Source organism: Mustela lutreola, chromosome 4 (genome assembly GCF_030435805.1).
Source record: "Mustela lutreola isolate mMusLut2 chromosome 4, mMusLut2.pri, whole genome shotgun sequence".
Taxonomy (NCBI): Eukaryota; Metazoa; Chordata; class Mammalia; order Carnivora; family Mustelidae; genus Mustela; species Mustela lutreola.
Window position 1 is genome coordinate 127,047,910 of NC_081293.1, and position 21,144 is coordinate 127,069,053.

General features: G+C 38.8%; 1 long non-coding RNA gene across 1 annotated transcript in view; it reads left to right on the forward strand.

Moving 5' to 3' along the window:
* LOC131829339 (uncharacterized) overlaps window positions 1–15,402 on the forward strand; it is a 100,851-nt gene extending 85,449 nt beyond the window's left edge. Inside the window, exons 10-13 of the long non-coding RNA XR_009352825.1 lie at window positions 1,805–1,920; window positions 6,600–6,759; window positions 14,357–14,510; window positions 15,017–15,402. This is a non-coding gene — a long non-coding RNA (uncharacterized LOC131829339). The remainder of the gene's footprint in view (window positions 1–1,804; window positions 1,921–6,599; window positions 6,760–14,356; window positions 14,511–15,016) is intronic.
* The last annotated feature ends 5,742 nt before the right edge of the window (window positions 15,403–21,144 follow it).

Consider the following 21,144-nt stretch of genomic DNA (forward strand, 5'->3'; position numbering starts at 1 on the left):
TCTTCTATTTTCATATTTTTTGGAATAGCATATTTATACAGTTCTTTGAATATATTTTTATTACTTTGGACTGCTCAATTTGAGTGAGTCAGTAAGTTTTCTGACACAAAAGATTAAGTTAATATGTCAATTCTGGCATCAGCAAAAATATCAGTCTATTTTATGGATACATGTTTATTATGACAAACTTTTTCAGTGATGGGGTGGTTGGATGTGTGGAAACTTTTGAGTGAGTAAGATCAAGAGGGGCATTTCCATTTCCTCTGGTTATTCCCCACAACCACGAACATTAGCAGTGGTGACAGATGACATTTAGATTTAAAGATTTAAATAGCTAACTAAATATTTCTAGACTAACAAACTATAAAATATAACGCTTGTGTTTTCTTTCTTTTTTTTTTTTTTTTTAGTAATGAGGGGGTGAGGTAGGAGGAGGGTCTAAATATATAACCTGAATTCAAAAAACTTCTATGTAATCCTTTTTTATATAATACTTTTTTAAATCATTTTTTATTTGTGGCAAAATACATATACCATGAAGTTTACCATCTTAACCATTTTGAAGTGTACAGGTTTGTGGCATCAAGTACGCTTCCATGGTTGCGCTATCATAATCACCTTCATCTATCTCTAGAACTGTTATTGGATACTGTTTCTTGTGGTGAAATTCTCACATCTCCAGTTCAACCTACCAAGTGTAGAAACCAAGGAGTAGGATTACTTTATAAGAAATGTGGATCACCACTAAAGGTAGAATTTAGTGATGTGCAGTTGGCACAAGTAGAAAAAGAGGAAAACCAAGTGGACTGTGTTTGTGATTTCACAGTAGGAGAAAAGCACCATTTATATAAAAATATACTCAACCTGACCTTGTCCCCAAAGAATTTCCATTCCTAAAATCTTGTTATGTGTCTGATTGTCAAGGATTAGATTAAATGCCGTACTGTGTTTTGTTTTGGTCCCAAATTAGATGATAGGGCAGCTGTCATAATTTCTATCCTAGGGCTAGAAATAGATTCTTTACAGTTCTCCAGAGGTTTAATGACCCCTTCTTGCTACAACCTCATGTACCTCATGTCCACAATAAGCAGAAGAACTTTAGGTCATAGAGTTGTCTTTATTATCCCAGGCAGAAGACTTTATTCATCACATCCTGCATGTTCAGGAAAGTGCTGAGAAGGGAGAGTAGCTGATGACAGACCAGAGATCCAGGTAGTGTGGCCTAGTTGGGAATCATCGAGAAAATCTTTAAGAATCTCTATTTCCCTTGGTACTAAGGAGAGCTTAACCCTGGTACTACATGGCAGGACTGGGCTGAAGAGTAGCCAGAAATGAGAAGAGAACGCATTTTTTTTTCCCCCACGTAATTATCTCATTGAACGGATTGGGTATGCAGGATTTTTTCAGACATGAAGTCATGACCCCTTAATGATGGCAAAGTTAATAACAGAGTACTATCAACATTTTAATAAATGGAAATAATAAGAGCATATACAATATCACAATGAATGCTACTTCATGAAACATTTTTTAGGTGTGTATGTGCAAATACATTTGTTTATATGTGTTTGTGTGGGTGTGGACATGGGTATCTGTGTACAGTGAACAATTCATTGCTTGCCAAGAAGTTATTGAGGGGTACCTGGGTGGCTCAGTCTATTAAACATCTGCCTTTGGCTTAGGTCCTGATCTCAGGGTCCTGGGGTCAAGCCCTGTGATGGGTCCCTGCTCAGGGAGGAGTCTGCTTCTCAATCTCCTTCTGCCTGTCCCCCTAGCTTGTGCTCACTGCCTCTCTCTCTTTCAGATGAATAAATGAAAATTTGAAAAAAAGACTTAAAAGAAGTCACTGAGAAAAGTTCGAATCTACGGAAGTCAGTCACAACTGCTTGCTTCTGAGTTTCAGAGTCTAATATCCTCAAGGTATTAACTAACATCTAAGTACAATTAAATGAAATCTGTAAACTCTTTCCAGCTTCCTTCTGTTTTCAATTAATCCTTGTTAACTCAAGCCAATAGAGCACTAGTCAGTAGGTAGAAATGGTAATTCACTACTAAGTTAGCTAATCTTTATCATATTGTCCCATATTGTTTTAAGAATATTATATGTATTGATTCTTACAACAATTCTTCGGGATGGACAATATTCCTATCTTCATTTTATAGTGAAGAAGTGGAGGTACTGAGAACTTGAGTGAACTGTTCGAGCTGGTAGCTGACAGGTGGCTCAACCAGGATTCCAACCCAAGTATCTGACTTCAGAGTCCATGATCTTGACCACTACATACACAGTACTACCTCTCACTATATTAAACAGAGCTATTCTATTCACAAAAAATGTAATGTTTTTAGTATCACATTGTGGATTTGAGTCTTTGGTAACATCTCATTCAAAGTGATTGAAATAATGTTATCACCACTCTTCTCTGACAGTTCCATTTCAGAAAATATTTGCCAATGACTTGATCCTTACTCACCCATGTGGCACAGAGATGCAGTGCGAGGCTGTCTAAGACTAGGCTAGCTAATAGTTCATTCCTTTCTGTGTGAAGAAGAATGGTATATTTGAACACTGAGCAGTGTTCATTGAACAAGTTAGCTTGAAGTTCAAATTCTCAGACATTTTCACTTGGCAGGTGGCTGCCCAATGGGGCCCAGAAAACAACTATGCCACTGTTTCACCCAGAAATTAGATAAAGGCTATCTCTTGCCGCTTGTCAGGCATTGTATTGTCTCAGGAATTCAAACAACAACAACAACAGCAGCAACAAAAACATCATACACAGCAGAGTAGCAATTAGGAACAAACTGATTGAAGCTATTCACCTTAGATGCTTTGAATCACTTTGAATCGTAAATATGGGCTGTAAGTAGCATTCACAGAGAGGTCTCATATTCTCCCAAGAGCTCGTTCCTTCTAGGAGTGACAGAAGGGTCATAACTGCCAGTATCTGGATCTGTGTGGCTGAAGCACACTAAACCATTTCAGCTGTTTTGGTATTAGCAACCTTGCAGGGAGTCTCCAGTGACCTGGGGGCTTTGGCACAGAAGTACCCCCTTTCCTCTCTCCCACCTTGGTGGGATGCATTAATTCTGAGGCAGAGTTTAATTCAGAAATTCCTCACTGGATTAAATGCTAACCTCCCACTAAGGCGGCTGGTGGTGGTGACTTGTAAAATAACCACAAATCCTCCTCCCCACATCGTGTGGCCTTGCAGATCTCCCGTCAAGACGTGGAAGCCATTTTTCCAACCTTGAATCTAGTGGACCTGTGAACTTAAACTTTGGCCATAGGGAAATCAGCAAATATGATCCCATCAACAACTTGAAAAGTGCTTGCTTGCTGGGGCTTGTTTTCTTGCCACATTTGGAACTTGAGACCACCACCTAAAGGATTCCAGGCTAGCCCCTTGGAGATGCGAGGGGACGTAGAAATGAGCTTATCCACCAAAAGCTGCCTAGGTCAACCATTAGAAGTGTGCGTCTGAGCACTGAGGGATCTAGCCCTAGAAGAGTAGCCAGCTAAATGTAGAAATCAGTGGCACTCGCCCAGACAACGAGAACCATCTGGATGATTCACAGAAGTGTGAGAAAATACGCATGTTCAGTTTTAAAGTCACTAAGCATTGGAATGGTTTGTTACGTGGCACAAGCTAACCATGCACTTGCTTAACGACTTACCCTCTATTACCTTCCCTTCCCTGTATCTTTCTTCCACTCTGCTACGGGAGTTTCCTGAGCCTTCCAATAAATATTCACTCAGATCCTTACCTCAGGATCTAATTCCTGGGAAACCCAGACTTCAAAGCTCTGTGTTCAATTTTTACATACAGTGAAGTCTTTTTCCTGAGGCCTTCTCTTTAGGGATTGTGAGCCGTTAAGTGATACTGGACAAGAAATAGGGTGAAACCCAGACTGTGCCCATTTGGACAATTTCACAGTGCTCTCAGCCTTGACAAGGTTACAGGTTGGAATGTTCTCTGCTCTCCTGACATAACTTCCCGATTCCCCCAGATCAGAGTGTCATACATGCTCTTTGTCTGCCCACCCTTTCTCCCCAAGCATGGCAGTAAGAATCCCTTTCTAAGCTGTTAGAGAAAAAAATTGTCTTCCTAGGCTGGAATGAAAGTGCATAGTTGATTCAATTCCTCTCTGCAATGAGGGAGGAAAAGGTGACTATTTCTATGAAACTTGACTCCTCCACCTTTCTTCTTTGATCAATTTATGTCAATGTGATTTGAATGAAAAAGAGAAGCTCATAAGCTTAGTAGTGGCATTATGAATCAAAGAAACTCAATTTCCTCTGGATTTTTCCTAGGTAGCAAAAATAGCAAGCTTAGGCTCTATTGTAACTGGATAACCAGACAGCAGAAAATTTGCCAGATAAAACTGCAAAGAAATACGAGTTGTTTTGATTATCATGGTGATAGGATGAGAAAGTGTGTGTGTGTCTGTGTGTCTGTGTGTGTGTATGTGTGCGCACACAAGCACACATGTGTGTGTTATCGGGGAGCATGTAAACTCCGGTAGGATAGGGAGCAATTAAAGAAAGGAAGTTACATTTGAAGGATAAATGTATTTATAAACTTGCAGAGACAATGATTTTATAAATGCTTTAACACAAATAAATTCTAAATGTGGTTACATGGATCCGAATTTCCCAAATGTTGTTTCTTTTCACAAACTCTTTATGTGGTGACTGGATGAATCTAATAACATCACTTTTCACATACTTGTCACCATGCATCAAAAATTAGTATAGTGATTTATATCTTAAATGCTGGAAAAACTGACTCTGTTTATGCCATCTCACAAAGAGCACTATTTACCAGAAGTACGGTCTACTATTCTTGATTATTTATTCTACCAGCATCTCTCTCTGGGGAACTTTTGCATTTGCTTGACATACGACTTTGGGACTATTAATATTACTTTGGCTTCCCATTGTGGCACTCTGACACTGCTTCATTGTAAGAGTGGTTGTTATTTATTATCATTTCAAGGTGGCAAGATAGGACTATATCTCCAAGAGGTAACACACAAATTATTCTCTGCCGTTGCAATGAACAGCTGAGTTTCTTTCCAATTTTCTGCTGCACATGAAGTGCATTTTCTTTATCATACAGCTTAAAAATAGGTAGAATTTGTTTTAATTGAGTGGCAAAATCCATTTATTATAGCTGATTTGGGGAGTAAAGTTATAAAAGGCAAGAAATAAAAAGTGTGTGTAATTCAAATAGTTAGGGACAACTACTAATAGCATTTGGTGTATTTCCTTCTAGAACTTTTTGTTTGAAAAAAGTGCACACTTATTTTTAACTAAATTGCCATTATAGTAAATTAGGATTATTTTATTTTTAAATAATAATGTATTTTAAACTTAAAACAATATTGTAGTTACTTTAAAATTTCTCAGTATTTAAATACCATGTTAATGGCTTCATCCTGTCTCCCTGCATGCCTGTTCATGGCATGCTTTACTTAGCCCCTGCTGTTAGACATCTATGTCACTTCCAAATTTTATGACTATGATTACATACAATGCCAACATCTCTGTAACTGAATTTTTCTGCATATCTATGATGATTGTCTTAGTCTAATTTCCCAAAAATAAAATCACTAGATCAAAGAGTAGTACATTTTTGAGGCTTTTGATCTATTTTTCTCTCAAACAGATTGTACCTATTTTCAGACTCTTAGGGTATATTTTAATAGATTTGTTGCTCTTGGCAACATGAATTTTATATACAGTTGTCAGCTAGTTTGATTCCCAAACACTAAGTAAAATGAGGATCAATCTATCTGCCTATCTACTGAGGAAGATAGCATAAGGACACATAAGTGTCATGGATTTGTCCTCATAGTTTCTCATCTGAACCCCTGGTACCCTGGTTCTTTACCTGTGTCCAGGGTGTTAAGGATGGCAGGGAATGCACCTGCCATTATGTGGCATGAATGTCTCAGAGCATGCCATATCATACCGCTATTTGTTTAGGTATCATAATACAATCCAAATTTCCATTGCTATGTGAATCAGAATGGTACTTATACCATTGTATAAGTTGGCTCATTGGCTCATTCTGCTGCAAACAAATGGGCTTTATTTATTTATTTTTTAAAAAGATTTTATTTATTTGTTTGCCAGAGGGAGAGAGCGCACAAGCAGGGGACCTTCAGACAGAGGGAGAGGGAGAAGCAAGCTCCCAGTGGAGCAGGGAGCCCAGTGTGCGACTTGATCCCAGGACCCCAAGATCATGTCCTGAGCAAAAAGGCAGCTGCTTAACCTCGTGAACCACTCAGGCATCCCAAAAAACAGGCTTTAAAGAAAAGAAAATTCTCAAACAAAATACATTTTATAAGGCATAAAATTTAATGTATAGGAACTTGATTTGTTCTTTGAGCCTAAGGGAAGTGAGACTATGGAGTAAGACAGAGATGAACATACACATTTTGGGCTAGATTTCAAAGCTAGAAGAGAATGTGTCTAGTTAATATACCCAGTTATTAGAAAAGCTATTTTGAAAAAAGGAAAAGACCTTGTAATTTTCAGGGTAAATGTCCCCATGGAGTTGACTAGTTTGACATCTTTGCCTCCTCCCCAGGTCTTGTCTCTCCATCCTGCAACCCAGCTTGGGATTACTCTTACCAGTTCTCACTGCCATCTTGCTTGGGTTGCAGCCACTAGAACCACCTGGCTTTCTACTGCAGAGACCGTCCGTCTTCCTAAAGGCTCAAGGCCCTCATCACCTGATCCCATAGCAGGTATGTGCTGAAGTGACCCCTTTTGTGGGCCTCACCCTACACTCTTTTCCGGGGAGTTACATCTCCTGTCATTGTTCAACCCAGGAAACATGAAGGACTGAAGCAGAGTCATTCGTCATCCTGAACATACAGTCCTGACCCTCTGCCTCCAAGTAGAAATATGTCAGTACTTAGATTTTAATTGCTTGTTTGTTCATCCAACTTATAAATGGAGATCTTTCGATATGTCATGTTCTTCTAAAGAGTGTGAACCCCACATTGAGCAAAAGCATACAGATTCACGACCATGATGGAGATTATAATCTAGTAAGGCTAGCAGATAGTTAACAAATAAACAGTAGTTTTGTAATGTAGTGTTAGGTAGTGACAAGTGCTAGGAAGAAAAATTAATTGGGATATGAGGATAAAGAGGGAGAAGGAGAGGCTACTCTTCTAGACAGGAGGTGAGGGAAGGTCTATCTGATGGGATTTCAGCAGAGACATGAAAAGGAGAGACTAGGTCATAGAGATATCTGCAGGATAGATAGATATCCAGGTAGGGGAAACTGTGTGTGCAAAGGTCCTGATGTGGGAGTATGGTTGAGAAGAACAAAGAGGCCAGTGTATATGGGTGGAGTAAGTGAACAGGAGAGTTAGGGGAGTTGAGGTCAGAGATAGCCACAGGTCAAGTAGGGTAGGTAATATAGGGTCCAGCTGATGTAAGGATTGGATTTTATTTGAAATGTGATAGGAAGCTAGTGGAGGCTTTTGAGAAAGAAGTGGTATGACCTATTAACATTTGTTTGCTGTCGTGGGTTTTTTCTGATTCTGATTTCATGATCCTGTCCTGTGGCATTTAGACAGCAGGGCATTTTTTTTTTTTTTCAAATTTTCTGTTGCTTTTGTCAACATCAGCATGTGGGAGACAGTTTAGATTAGATAAATGTTCTCTCTCTGCCAAAGGCATAATTAAAATTTCTGGAACTTTATATAAAACTTTACGGAGGACTTGGAGTAGTGAAGTTTCTTTGGATTTGAAATAGCAGAATCCAACCCAGATTACTTTAGCAAACCTCATTGGAAAATTGATGGTGTATCTTGGAGAATCCAAGGAAGAGGTTCATCTAGGCCTTGGGAAGCAAGGCTGTTCCAGGAGCCTTAGCAGCAGCCATCTGTGGTCCTTTCTCTGTAGTTTCACATTATGGAGACCAACAGTCTCTGGGTCCCTTTGTTTAAAAGTCTAAATGACTGGAAGAGAGAATTTGATTGGTTAAGCTTAACTCGGATAGCATCTGAATCCATCAATTCTAGTCAAGGGGACAAGGCACAGAAATACAACTGCTCTAAGACCCCTGTGGATAAAGGATGTGGTTCCCAAAGGCCACTAAATCTGGAGTGGCATGTGACTTCTCTGTGGATAGTCCCTCATGAGCTTTGTTCATGCACTCTGATGGAGGCAGACCCCTGAAGCAGGGGCTTCTGGATAGTAGCCCTGTCTCTGGTCTCTTTCTCTGTGGAGAGTTAATATCCTGGACAATGTGGTTGCAAAGTCCCTGACAGTAAGGGCCAATTTTACTCCATTTTGTACCTCCTTGCACAAAATAAAGGGTAGGGGCTATTTTTGGTATTTAATTTTGCTCCAGGCCTTGTTCTTCATGATCCTGGAGCTGCCCCACAGCTATCTAAAATTACAGGTTCTATTTTACATTCCTAAGAGATTTGCTGATAACTTGGCAGGCAGATATAGTTTTATTGTGAAGAAATTTTGCCCACTCTCACATGTACTGCTGTGCCAAGAACATGGAATTTAGAGCCAGGAGACTGTATTAAATCTGGTTCCTGGGAAACTGGGAGATTGAGATCTGTGGGCAGGAGGTTTATTAGGGAATGTTCTGGAGGTTGGTACCCATGAGGCATGATGGAAACAAGACTGGGTGGAGGAAGAAGGGGAAGTACGATGCAGTTGCAACAGGTCCTTCAGCCCGTCCTACAGGGATCTGCGGAGCTTGGGTGGACCGTCGGCATTATCTGGAAGTGGGGCAAGAGGGCTAGACCTCTTTACCCTGAAGTGACTAGTATTGAGAGGTGCTCATGTTGGGAGAGGCAGCCCTTAGGCTTACCTAAGGCAATGCCTGGAGAAGGTTGCAGCAATCAGCTCTCAACTGCCAATGTTACCGGTAGCTGGGAGAATGAGTGCTTTATTCCTCATTCTTGGGGTGCGGAGAGGAAGGGTCTGGCTGTTTCACCATAGCATCCACTTCAAAGACTCAAATTTCAACTTGCTCTACCATACTCTCCTGTGATGCCTTGGGGAAATCCCCTAACTTCTTTGTGACATCATGAGCTCATTTAAAAAAGAAAATGGGATTTAAAGACTTGGATTAAATAAGCAGTGTTGTGAGCACTGTGTTTATTGTTATTATCGCTTTTCCCTGGAAGTCTGTGCCATATCTATTTTAGGACAACTCTATTGATAGGGAGATAGATCCTCAAAATGTTGAAAGTAGTTTGCTTCAGTTATATAGATAAATCATACAGAAAATGCAGTCTCAGAACTTCTAAACTTGTCTTTATTTTGGCCAATTCACTAGAGCTCCCTCTCAGCAACAGAAATAATATTAACGATAATATTAATAATGTAGCTGAAAAAGGCAAGTAATGCCCCTTTTATATGCTTGCTATGGGGATTGATAGAAAGACATCTGCAAATAATAAGTCGCTGAAAAAAGTGAGTCAATATCACTGTTCTTCAGAGTCGCATTTCCTGTCAGTAATACATGTGCATGGTCTAATCAGTCTTGAGAAGATGAGGGAAGGTTTACACAGGATCCTAGAAATTCTGTCCTAGCCAACCTCTAAGAGGCACAGGGCATCGTGGTGTTTCCTAGTTTTTTTAAATTGATGTTTGGACTCCTTGGGTTCACTCTTTGAGAACTTAAAAAATTCAGCTCACATATTCTGAGCTCCAACTTAGTCTTGGAGGGCTGTTCTATAGGGTACAGAAATGAAAGAGATGCTGTCCTTGAGGGATAAAAATAAGACCAATCAGTGACAGTGATGGGAACCCATGTACTGGAGGAAAAGGGACATTAAAAAGAGCTCAGAGGCTCTGGGAGTCTGGGTCAGAGTCTTCAATTGTCAAGGTGACTCATACCATAGACGGCAGCTTACGTTTTGAACTTTATATGCTTTGACTTTCAGGATCCGTTTTTATAAGGTGAGAAAGTCATGGCAGGGAACCATCTGTGGGATCTTTATGAGCTTGAAAAAAGAAAATGCGACTCTATGTGTGAGGCTTGTTCTACCCTGGGCATGTGAAGTGCTTTATATGACACAAAAAATCCAAAGAAAACAGAATTGTTTGGAGCACACATGGTCACAGATGTATTTTAAATTGCTTTGGGAATGATGGATATTCATTTAAATGCAAATTCAAGAGCACATTTAAATTTAGTTTGAAATAGTGTCTCCACATTATTGTGAAAGCCCCCCTTTCACACTCATTTCATAGTTACCTTGCTAGAAAATTGTAGATTTTGACCTAATTTTTATTAACTCTTATTTCTGGAAAATAATCAAATATTACTCCTAATGTATACTATTTGACTGAAGGTATTCCTTCTAAACCACGAAATTGAAAATTCTGGGTTTTCTCATGTTCAGCCCTACCCTCCCATCCGGGCTTCATTTAATAAATTCCAGTGTTGCAAGTTCAATAGGGGTCAATGGATTCTCATGTCACTGGTTTGTTTACTTTCTATCTCCACTTATCCTGGATTAAAAAGTCAAGATATTTGGCAGGAGGAATTGTTTGAAAAGGAACTGTAATGTTATGGGGATGGTTAAAATGGATCTGAAAATTCTGTCTATGAAGAGAGCTTGAGTTGAAGTCCAAATGATTAGTTTGTTCAATCACAGTTTTACCGTGTGGCTTCAATGGTGAAAAGGAAACAGATCTATAAGGGCTATGTTTCTTTCTACTCTGTGAATCACCGGCAATGTCAGTAACTGATTATGTTTTGGTCTTACAGACCTGGCTAATGTTTTGGGTGCGACCTGACATAATATGCCACGTTGAAAAGCTGTACAGATACATGTGTCATACTTAAAGATAATTTTGGTTGTGATTTGTAGCAGAGAAGAAAAACGAGTAAAATCGAGAACATGTTTTAATTTCCTCCTTTTGTTCCGAAGGCTATCATTATCCCTTGAGGCAGAATTGTGAACAAACCAACGTGCTTCCTGGTGAAAAAAGCAAAACCTGTTAGCCTTAAGCACATTAAAAAATGCAATCTGATTTTCACTTTCTAAAGTATTGGTATCAAGATTGACTTCACACAACAATCAACCTTAGGAATGAATCTGATAACAGAAACTGATAGCAACTGATCAACTTAAGATCTCTGAGTTACACTTAGATATTCAATAACCATATGCATAAAACCCTTCTATACTGAGTTTTATTTATGATGATTTATCTGAGGTAAGCACATGGCACGTTTTTGGTTTGTGATTACAAACAGGTTAAAAAATACTCTTTAATTGTATTAAAAGTATAATTTAATGCAGGTGGTTTGTAGCATCTGTCTTCTTCATATGATAGCATGAGTACACTTTGATATAATAAAAAAAATTACCCCTAAAAAAATCCTTCATGCTCTAGCTAAAATTTCAAGTTTAATTTGAGAAATGTAAACACAATTATCCCTCAGATAACACAGAATCAGGGTTTTTCAACCTTAGCACCATTGACTTTTTGGGTCAGATAACTTGCTATGGGAACTGTCCTGGACACTTTGTTTAATAATGTCCCTGGTCTTTACCCCGTAAAGATGCTGCTAGAACCACCAGCCTCTCCCCCTTCCCCATTTGTGACAACCAAAAAATGTCTTCAGATATTGCCCAACAACTCAGGGGCGAGGGAAGGGGCAAACCACCTCTAGTAGAGAACCAGTACACTCATGATCCTCCTGGGTTTTGTACCTAACTTCAATATTACAAATTAAAAGCAAAACTTACCTATGTAGAATATTTGAAAGATAAATAATCTTTTCTAGGAAGGATTTTTTTTTAAAAGGAACTGTATCATATATCTGGTAGACAATGGCAGAAAAAAGGGTCGTCTTGTGATCTTTCCGTGCTATGATTTAGTGATACACTTAGAGAAATAGTGATTACAAGACCTTTGTGTTTTCAAGCCCACAGAATTCAATGGCGTGTTTTAAAAATTATGGATAAAGTAACTGAAGTGTAAATTGTGTAATCCTCATATTGACTTCATTTCAAAAAAGAAAATAACATTTAGATTTAGAGAGAAAGAAGTTGTCAACAGCTTTGGGAAATCTCTAGGTATGCCTAACTATGCCAACAACCATGGGAATACAGTTATGCGTTTTCTCAGTAATGCTACTGGGGAGAACTGTATTTTCATCCTTTGTCCACAAGATTTTCTTATTTACAGTATCCAAGTATAGGATTGAGAGTATTGGTATTTTTAATATGTTTCTGTCAACAAATCTTCATGTATAAGGTTTTGTTTTTCCTTTTGTGTTTTAGTAAGTTTATTTATATTTCTCTAGAGTTAAATAAAAATAGATTCACAATATATTCACTTTAGGATTTATAACAGTTGGCCGTACGATTGGAGTTTATTGCATATATGAGAGTATGTGTGCTTTGTTCTTGGGAGGACACCCATTTGCCCTCATCTTTATGCTGACTTATACCCCGTCTACAAGCCTCTCCCTCACCATGTCATCCACTTAGAGCAGGTACATTGTTTATTGCAAAGCAAAGGCTTTTTTCAAGATCTGCCCAGTTTAAACTCATCCAGATTCAGGTTCAGTATCAAAGTACATGTTAGAAATCAGAATATGCCCAAATTAAAATAGGCTACTTATCTTCCTTTCTACTTTCAGTCTGGGGTCAGCTGTAAATGCAGGGGTTTGCCTTGTTCTGGGACTGTGCGGGCCCAGCAAGGCACTCATTTACTCTTCCAGCTGCTGATCTGCTGGGGGGGGGGCTCCTCACTGAGCTGCCCCACATGCAATCTGAACATCCTCACAGACTCCCTATTCAATATGTTAGGTTGTACAGTTAATTTTCTCCCATCACTCTTACATCCCCCCCTTCTTAGTGTTAAAGACAATTCAAATTTTCCAAAGCTTAAAGGAAATAAAAAACACTCTGTAAGAATCTTGCATCCCACTGTTATCTCCCATCTGGTCATTTTCTATCTTCCCCCAGTCACTGTTAACCACTGTTGTCAATTTCTTATGTGTCCTTCAAGAATTTAAAAAAAAATGTGTACACACACACACACACACATAAGCAAAGTGTACTTTCTTCTATTTCTTACACAGAGAGGATATTGTATTTATTTTTATTTAACTATTTAACCATTCCTCTGTAGATGGATGTTTGAGGTTATTCCATTCTTTGACTGTCTTAAGTAGTCAGCAATGAAAAACAATTAGTTATTATTTTTCCACAAAGTGAATCCACAAGTGAAATTGCAGGGCTAAGGAGAATCTGCATTTTTTTTTTTTTTTCTTTGAGAGACAGAGAGAAAGGGTACATGTGTATGCACATGAACATGGAGGTGGGGGTTAGGGAATAGAGGACAGAAAGAGAGAGAGAGAGAGAGTGGGGGAGGGATGGAGGGAAAGGGAGAGAGCGAATCTTAAACAGCCTCCACATTCAGCTTAGAGCCTGAGTTGGGGCTCAATCTCAAGACCCTGAGATCATGACCTGAGCTGAAAGCAAGAGTCTGATGCTTAACCAACTGAGCCATCCAGGTGCCCCAGGTTATCTAAAGTTCTAATTTTGATAGATACTGGAATACTCCTTCCATGTAGGTAATCTTAATAACAAAATAGGACTGTGTTTCTTTCCTCACAATGTGGTCAATGAGTGTTATCACAATGTGAATTTCTAAAAATTAAAATTGTGTAGTTTTAGTTCCCATTTCTCTTTTTATGAATGAAGTTGAGATGTATCATTCAATCCTAATTGAGTCTTTTGAATTCTTGTTAGATTATGCCCCACGAACTCTCATAATTTTAGGCCATATGAAGTCATCTGGAGGCTGTTCAGAAGATAAAACCCCATGTAGGACCTTCCAGCTACCAATCATTGTGTCTGGACGTTGGAGTTGACACAGCTCACATCATGTGTTGCTCTACTTCTCTTAGAGTGAGCTCAATACTTATCTGTCAAATGACAATTTCATAATGACTAATTTGTATTTTCTCAGATAAGTTATATATTCCAAGACTACCAGTTTTATCAACTGATTTGTTTTCATTTATGATGCCACTTTCTCTTTCCTGTGTAAGTTCTTTGGAATTATGACTAAAGGATAATTTTTTTTTTTATGGCAAATTCTCCCCTCCATTTCCATCAGAGAAAGAACAAAAAAAAAAAAAGAAGGGTTTTCTTGTCAAAAATTGTCTTCTGAATATCATCTTTTACATAGCATTCTTTTTTATATAGATGGATGTAGATGTCAACAGGTGACTGTATCCATATAGGCATTCAACATTCATCCAGTATCCATTGAGTGCCTACTATGTGCCAGGGACTGTTCTAGAACTTACCATTCTCTATTGCAACCCAGCAAAGATGGCCTTTGAGCATTCATCAGTCTTACCTACAATGTGTGTGGATAGAAAGGACTATGCAGGGACTCTACATACTGTACCATCTATCAAAAGATCAAGACTGGCAATTGGAACACTGAGTTCTATTCTTGGACTTGCCCTTATCTTGCTGTGAGTATTGAGCAAGTTCTTTCATCTCTTTGGCCCTCAGCTTTCTCATCTGTGAAAAATGTGATGTTGACTAGAATAGATGATATTTACATCCCTTCTAGTTTTGACATTCTAAGATCATAATGCCCATATGCTACTTCTACAATTTAAAAAAAATACCCAAGAATCCACATTTATACGCTAACAAAAATAATTGTCGCCCCCTCCCTTTTACGGATACCTCTCTAAGGATTCATATTCTTTCTTTTTCCATCTGGAAGTAGCAGGGCATGTATTTTCCACAGTGATATATTAGAATTTGTCATTATATGTTAACATTTGTATTAAAAAAAATCCCCCAGGACATTAAATATTCAACATTTATGGGATATTTTTGTTGAAGTATCTGTAAGTGAATAAAATATCACAAAATATAAATCTCAGCAGTAATCTTTAATAATAGACAGGTTTTGGAGAAGCTAAAAGTACCTGGGGAATAATAGAGCAGACACTGTGATTTCTTTAAGAATACTGAGGCCCTCGCTGTGGATGGATCAGCATCCTTCAGATGGAACATACTAGAGTCCAACTCTTTTTCTGGAATGAGGCTACCTGCCTATGAACCTGGAAGCAGTGATTTGTTTTTGAAAGATGCTTATGGACATCACACAATCCCATTTTACCAAGGCGCTCGTACAGGTGCGTTCTCCAACTCCTCTTCTGATTTCTATTACAATGACCCTGGGTTATCCTTTAGGTTAAGCAATTTCTTGTGCCATGGCAGCAGGTCAAATTGTAAACTCAGTTTTGAAAAAACTCAGAGAAAGATAAATGTGATGTGATTTCACTTATAAGCAGAATTTAAGAAACAAAACAAACGAACACAGAAAAAAGAAAAACCACACTGTTAACTGTAGAGATCACACTGATGGTTACTAGAGGAGAGGTGGGGTGGGGAGTGGGTGAAATAGGTGATGGGAATTAAGGAGGGCACTTGTGATAAGCAGTGAGTGATATGTGGAATTGTTAAGTCACTCTATTATACACCTGAAACTAATATAACACTCTATGTTAATCTGAATGGAATTAAAAAAATAGAAAATTATAAACTTGGTTTAAAAACTTATCCTATTTCAATGACTTTCAATCAGATTTTGAATAAGTCAAATAATTTTATTAGTTATCTTTAGTGTAAAATATTTAGATTAATGATACTAACTTATCACTTGTCACTCTGGATAAATAATGAATATCTCTATTATTTTCAAATTAACATGATTTAGTGGAAAAGAGTGTGTTTTTGGAGTCATGTTTTAAATACCAGTTTCATCAATTGCCAGTTGTAACTCGCCATCCTTATATTTATCTGAGTTTCAGCTTATTTCTCCGATGATGATGCTAATAACTGTCAAATTGCTGTGAGGTTAGAAATCATGTATGAATATATAAAACTATCTCAACACAGTAAGACCCAATAAATGTTAGTTGTTTTTTTCATTATCATTGTTATAATGCACGATCCGATAAAATAGCAACTAGCAACTTTTCCTCTGATCTTTTCAGGTAAGGCAAAGTTTAGGAAATTAGGTGGTGTTTGCTTACTTTTTAATTACTTATGGGTGTTTGAGAAATATGTATTTCTTACCGCTATTTGAAAACATCCAGCAACTTATACAGTGAACATGCAAATATTGGATGAATTCAAAGAGGAATGAATCACACTGCTCGCACCCTCTCCTCATTGATCACTTTGTATAGAAAGTAGCGCACATATTCGTATGCCAACCACCAAGCTCTTTAATGAGATAGTTTTCCCATGATTGCTGTTCTCAAATTCATTATCATGCAAAAACAACATCATATTTTATTTAGCACAATTGGCCTTTGTTATTGTGAAGCTTGAAGACTTCTGAAGAAAGCAATTTTCTTTTTAAAGGAGGGGGAGGAAAGAAGACCCAAATCTCGGAAGAGGGTAGTCTCAAAGAGGCACGAGGGTGCATTTCCGAGCTCCGTCAGGCTGGCGGCGGGCCGACGTGGCATCGCGGGCCGCAGAGCCTCTAGGTGGCGGAAGAGCACCGCGCTGGGACTGCCGCGGCCCCGCCGGCGGAAGTAGCCTCCCCGCCTCGCACGTTTGACCCGCGCGCTCTGAGTTAAGGCGGCAACACACACCCATTCGCCCAAGTGATTATTTATACGCTCCACCTACATGCCTAATTTATCCTTTCAGGCCAATGTGTACTCCTTAAAAATGGTTACTTAAATATAGGAGGGCAGGATGTGTAATATGGCACATCAATCTTGACAAAGAAAAACCTTCTCCGGAGATTGGCCTTGCAGTATTTTAAAAGCAATGACTTTTTCTTGCTCGTGAAGAGACCTTCGTTCAGAAGGAGGCCAGAGAGCAGAGCGGATAAGGTTCAGATTCAGAACTCGGAGTGGTCTGGATCCGAATGCCTGCTCCCACACTTGCTGTGTGTCCTTGGGTAAGGTAGGTACACTCTCTGAGCTTCGGTTTGTAGTCTGGGCGGAATCCCGGCGCCTGGGCGCCTGTGTCGTCAGGCGTTTGTAGAGGTGCGAGGCGCCAATGAGGTAAAGCCCTGGGCACCGAGCTTGACACCGAGTAAGTGAGTGCTCCCTAATCGGCAGAATGCGAGCCTGAGACACTAATGCAAATTCTATTGGTTTATTCAGGTTGAACAACACGCGTCATAGGAGCGTGTCATGTTCCTGGACTCTGGGGCAGTGGCCAGGCATCCTAACAACTTCTCATACGTTCTGTTTATATGATAGAATGTGTCTGATCTCCATTTCTCCCAGACAAAATGCGTTGGGGGAGGGACTGGTGGTCACAAAGTTCTGACAGATGGGAAACTCAGGGGCACATAGAAGCACATGGCTCTGACGTAACTTCTCAGTAGGAGAATTCTGGTACTTTCTTAAAAATGAGCACAAACGATCTTGTCAACAGTAGGGTTTCAAAGAGGAGAGGGAAGCGGGGTGTGCTTTCCCTGATACCTGGCCCGAGCCTTATGATATCAGATTCTAGCGAACTTTGCCCTAAAGAAGCACCTACCACAGGAATCACAGGGAAGTCACAGAAAGTGATATTTTGAATAATTTTTCTGGAACAAATTGAAAGAAAAGGTGTTATAGTTATGTAAATGGAGGCCTCTTGGGAAGAACATGACAAGTTAAACCCGTATAATTGCAGCAACGGGTGAGGGGCAAATCTTTATTTAAATCCCACTTGCCTCATTTCTATATTTTGGCCTAATTTTTTTCATTTCCAGTGAAATTTCACCCATAAATTACTTGGGAAGCACATGCATAGTGATATTAGGAAACAAAAGAGGTAGAGCTGTAAATACTTTCCTAGATACCCACAAATATAGCTACTTGAAAATGAATGGGAAAAAAAGTTTTGGTTTTTACTTAGAAACAGCAACAGATCTAAATGCCAGTATTTAACTTACACCCTGTTCTCCATGCCCTGGGGAGTGAAGGGGTGTGGAAACATGGGCTTTCTTCTGTGCTCATCCCCCATATGGCCGAGTTAGCAGGCATCTTTGGGGGGTTGGGGAGCCTTTCTAGGACAGGAACGTTTTGTCTCACAGATCTGCCTTCCAGGGCAGCCATGCCTGGCTGGCTGCTTGTCCATCTTTTTCCTCTTTGTGCTGCACTGCTAAGCTGGCCGGCATCTCTCCCTCCCCACCTCCAAGATGAAAAGGTGGGGGTTCCCCATGGACCTGAAGCAGGGACCACCACTCTGTGTGAGTGAAGCAAAAGTTGTACTTGTTGCCCAACCCAGTGAGGGCTTCTCAGTGCTCTTTGGCAAATTACCCATAAGGGAAATAGTCCCTTATGTACTTAGTGTACTTTGGTTTTGAAACTTCTGGAAATATTACATGGGCTTCAGTAGATACTACTTCAAATAGTGGCTTCAGTTCATTCATTCAAATTGCAGTTATTTTGTGCCTATTACATGCCAGGCACTGTGCTGCATAGTATTCGATACGAAATAGAGTCAAACATGATGCCTGCTCTATGATGTTCATGGAGGAGAGGTGTGCAAAGACAAAAGAGGTGATTACATTGCTCACACACCTGGTATATGGTCAGCCTGCTGTTTTCCTGGAGTCATTCTCTTTGAGAACTGTGGTGGTTGGTAATGAATTGTGAAGGTAGGGTGCTGAGGTGAGGGAAGAAATAGGAAGAAAACTCAAGTTCATACTTTTTTTCAAGATTATGGCAGTGTTACATAACCCAGAACAGTCTCTCCAGGTAAAAATGTAGGCAGTTGGGGGGTGCCTGGGTGGTTCAGTGGGTTAAGCCTCTGCCTTTGGCTCAGGTCATCGTCCCAGGGTCCTGGGATGGAGCACTGCATGGGGCGGGGGGTTGTCTCTGCTCAACAGGGAACCTGCTTCCCCCCCTCTCTCTGCCTGCCTCTCTGCCTACTTGTGACCTGTCAAATAAATAAAAAATAAAATCTTAAAAAAAAAACGTAGGCAGTTGGACCCTGTATATTATAATCCACTTGATCAGGAAATTACAAGGATATAGGGGGCAATCTGTGGTATCCATGATGGCTCAGAAAGACCACTTTTTCTTTGTCAGTTGCTGTGTCTCTGTGTTGGGGATGTCCATTACTACGTTTACAGTGTACTCTTTGAACTCTGAGACAAGACCTTTAGGAAAGATAAAAATTTTACTTTTAAAATTCAACTGGAAGGAGGAAGAAGGGAATTGGTTAGGATGTGGGGGTTTTAGGTCTCCTGAGTTAATTGTATGAAAACTTTTATATGTGATTATGGACAGAACTCTGGGATAGTTCGAATTTATAGTCTTGGAAGTAGCAGATATATGAATAGGTTTAATTGTCTTATAAAAGTGCAATCTTAAGATAAAGGTCAACATTGATACAATGCTTGGGAAATAGTCTTTTGGGATAATGACATTTTCAAATGTGAGTTGTTTGTGTTGTTTTTTTTTTTTTTTTTGCCATCCCCTCTCTTATAGGTAATCATAATTTACTGTACATGTCCCTATTATTACAGTATGTTATTCATATTTTGAATGAGATATTAAATACCAGCAAGGTTTAAGCTACCATCTAGAACATACGGGAGAAATAGAATCATTAGGTTATCATAAACACATGAATAAATGGGGCCAACCATCCTTCTTAGAGAAATTTGGGTGTTGACTCTTTGGATGTTGAAAACAACTGAATGTAACTAATTGTGTGTGAGTGTGTGTATTTCTATAAGCCAAAATTTATAATGTGCTTCTGTTATCTTTATTAAAAGTCTTTAAAATGTAAAAATATGAAGAAACATATTTATCTGAAGCATGAAACCACCCCATAGGTAAAGTTTTCAAAACTTCATCTTCATCCTAACACTCAGGAAGTGTCAAGTCATTCATCATGTATAATTAATACATCCCTTTTTCCCCTTTGTTCCCCAAACACAGGGACTGCAAAATGAGTCATGCAGTTTTTGTAGTAAATAACACTGTTTTCAACAATTTGTTTCCATGTCTGGACAGATGTATCACTTAATTTGTCAATTCTGAAAATTTATTCTGCTCAGTTTTTGTTCTTTAATGCAAACATACACATAACTGATACCGCAAATATGGAAGGAAAGTCTTCATTTTGTAATATTTAAAAAAGCATTGTTTGCTTACAGACCTTTAATTTCAATATGACAGCACAATTTCTCAAAAGTATCACAGTATTTAAGGGAGGAGAGATACTTTTATGAAATACAGTAACATCTTCTAATTGAAGAGAGGTCATGGAACTAATTATAAGCATTTAGTCTATTTAATTGTGTATTTGTTCAAGGCTAATCATCAATTGCCCTCCTCCAGAATGGGTTTTGAATTAGAAATAAACTTCAGTATACGTTGTGTTAGACTATCATGTAAAATATATGCTCAATTAATACATGGTTATTTAAAGTCAATTTTGGATTGTCTTGCTTTAGTGAAAGTAACCTTTGTGTAGGTAACCCACCAGTATTTGTTCTAGCATCTTACTGTGTGTTTAGCTTATTTATCAGTGATTTTACTGAAATGCATGTGAACCCAAAACTTCATATACAGTAAATCCAGTCATCTAAGTGAAAACTAACTCAGCTGGTTTTTGGACTTCCCAATCCGTTCTGGAATTAGAGAGTCATTTAAGTCACCAATATAAAGTAAATAGCCTTTTTATCCCTTTCACTGGAAGGATAGGTGATAAAATATTTTGGTTTAAAGTGATAAGCAAAAGAACACAAATGCATATATGGCAGAAGAGTAATTGGCAAATGCTTTTCTTAATTTCTGTATTTAAGTGTGGCAACGAAAGTCTGAAACTAAAACAGATCCTCCTATTGTTAACATTTTTTTTCCACGAACAGTTAACAGATAGCTCTATTAGTTTTAAAGCTCTTCCCAATCTTTTAGGGTAAATGGACAATAAATGATAGTAGGTAACTGAAGCATTTATTTGAATCACTATCTTGAAAATTTGAACCAGTTATGTATGTGCTACATAATTGAAGCCAAGACAGGTATTTTAACTGAAACAGATCAATGATTCCTTTGGTTTGCTAATATGATTCACGTTTGTCTGCATCTGAAAAAGTGTTCTCTTTTTCAGTGTCGT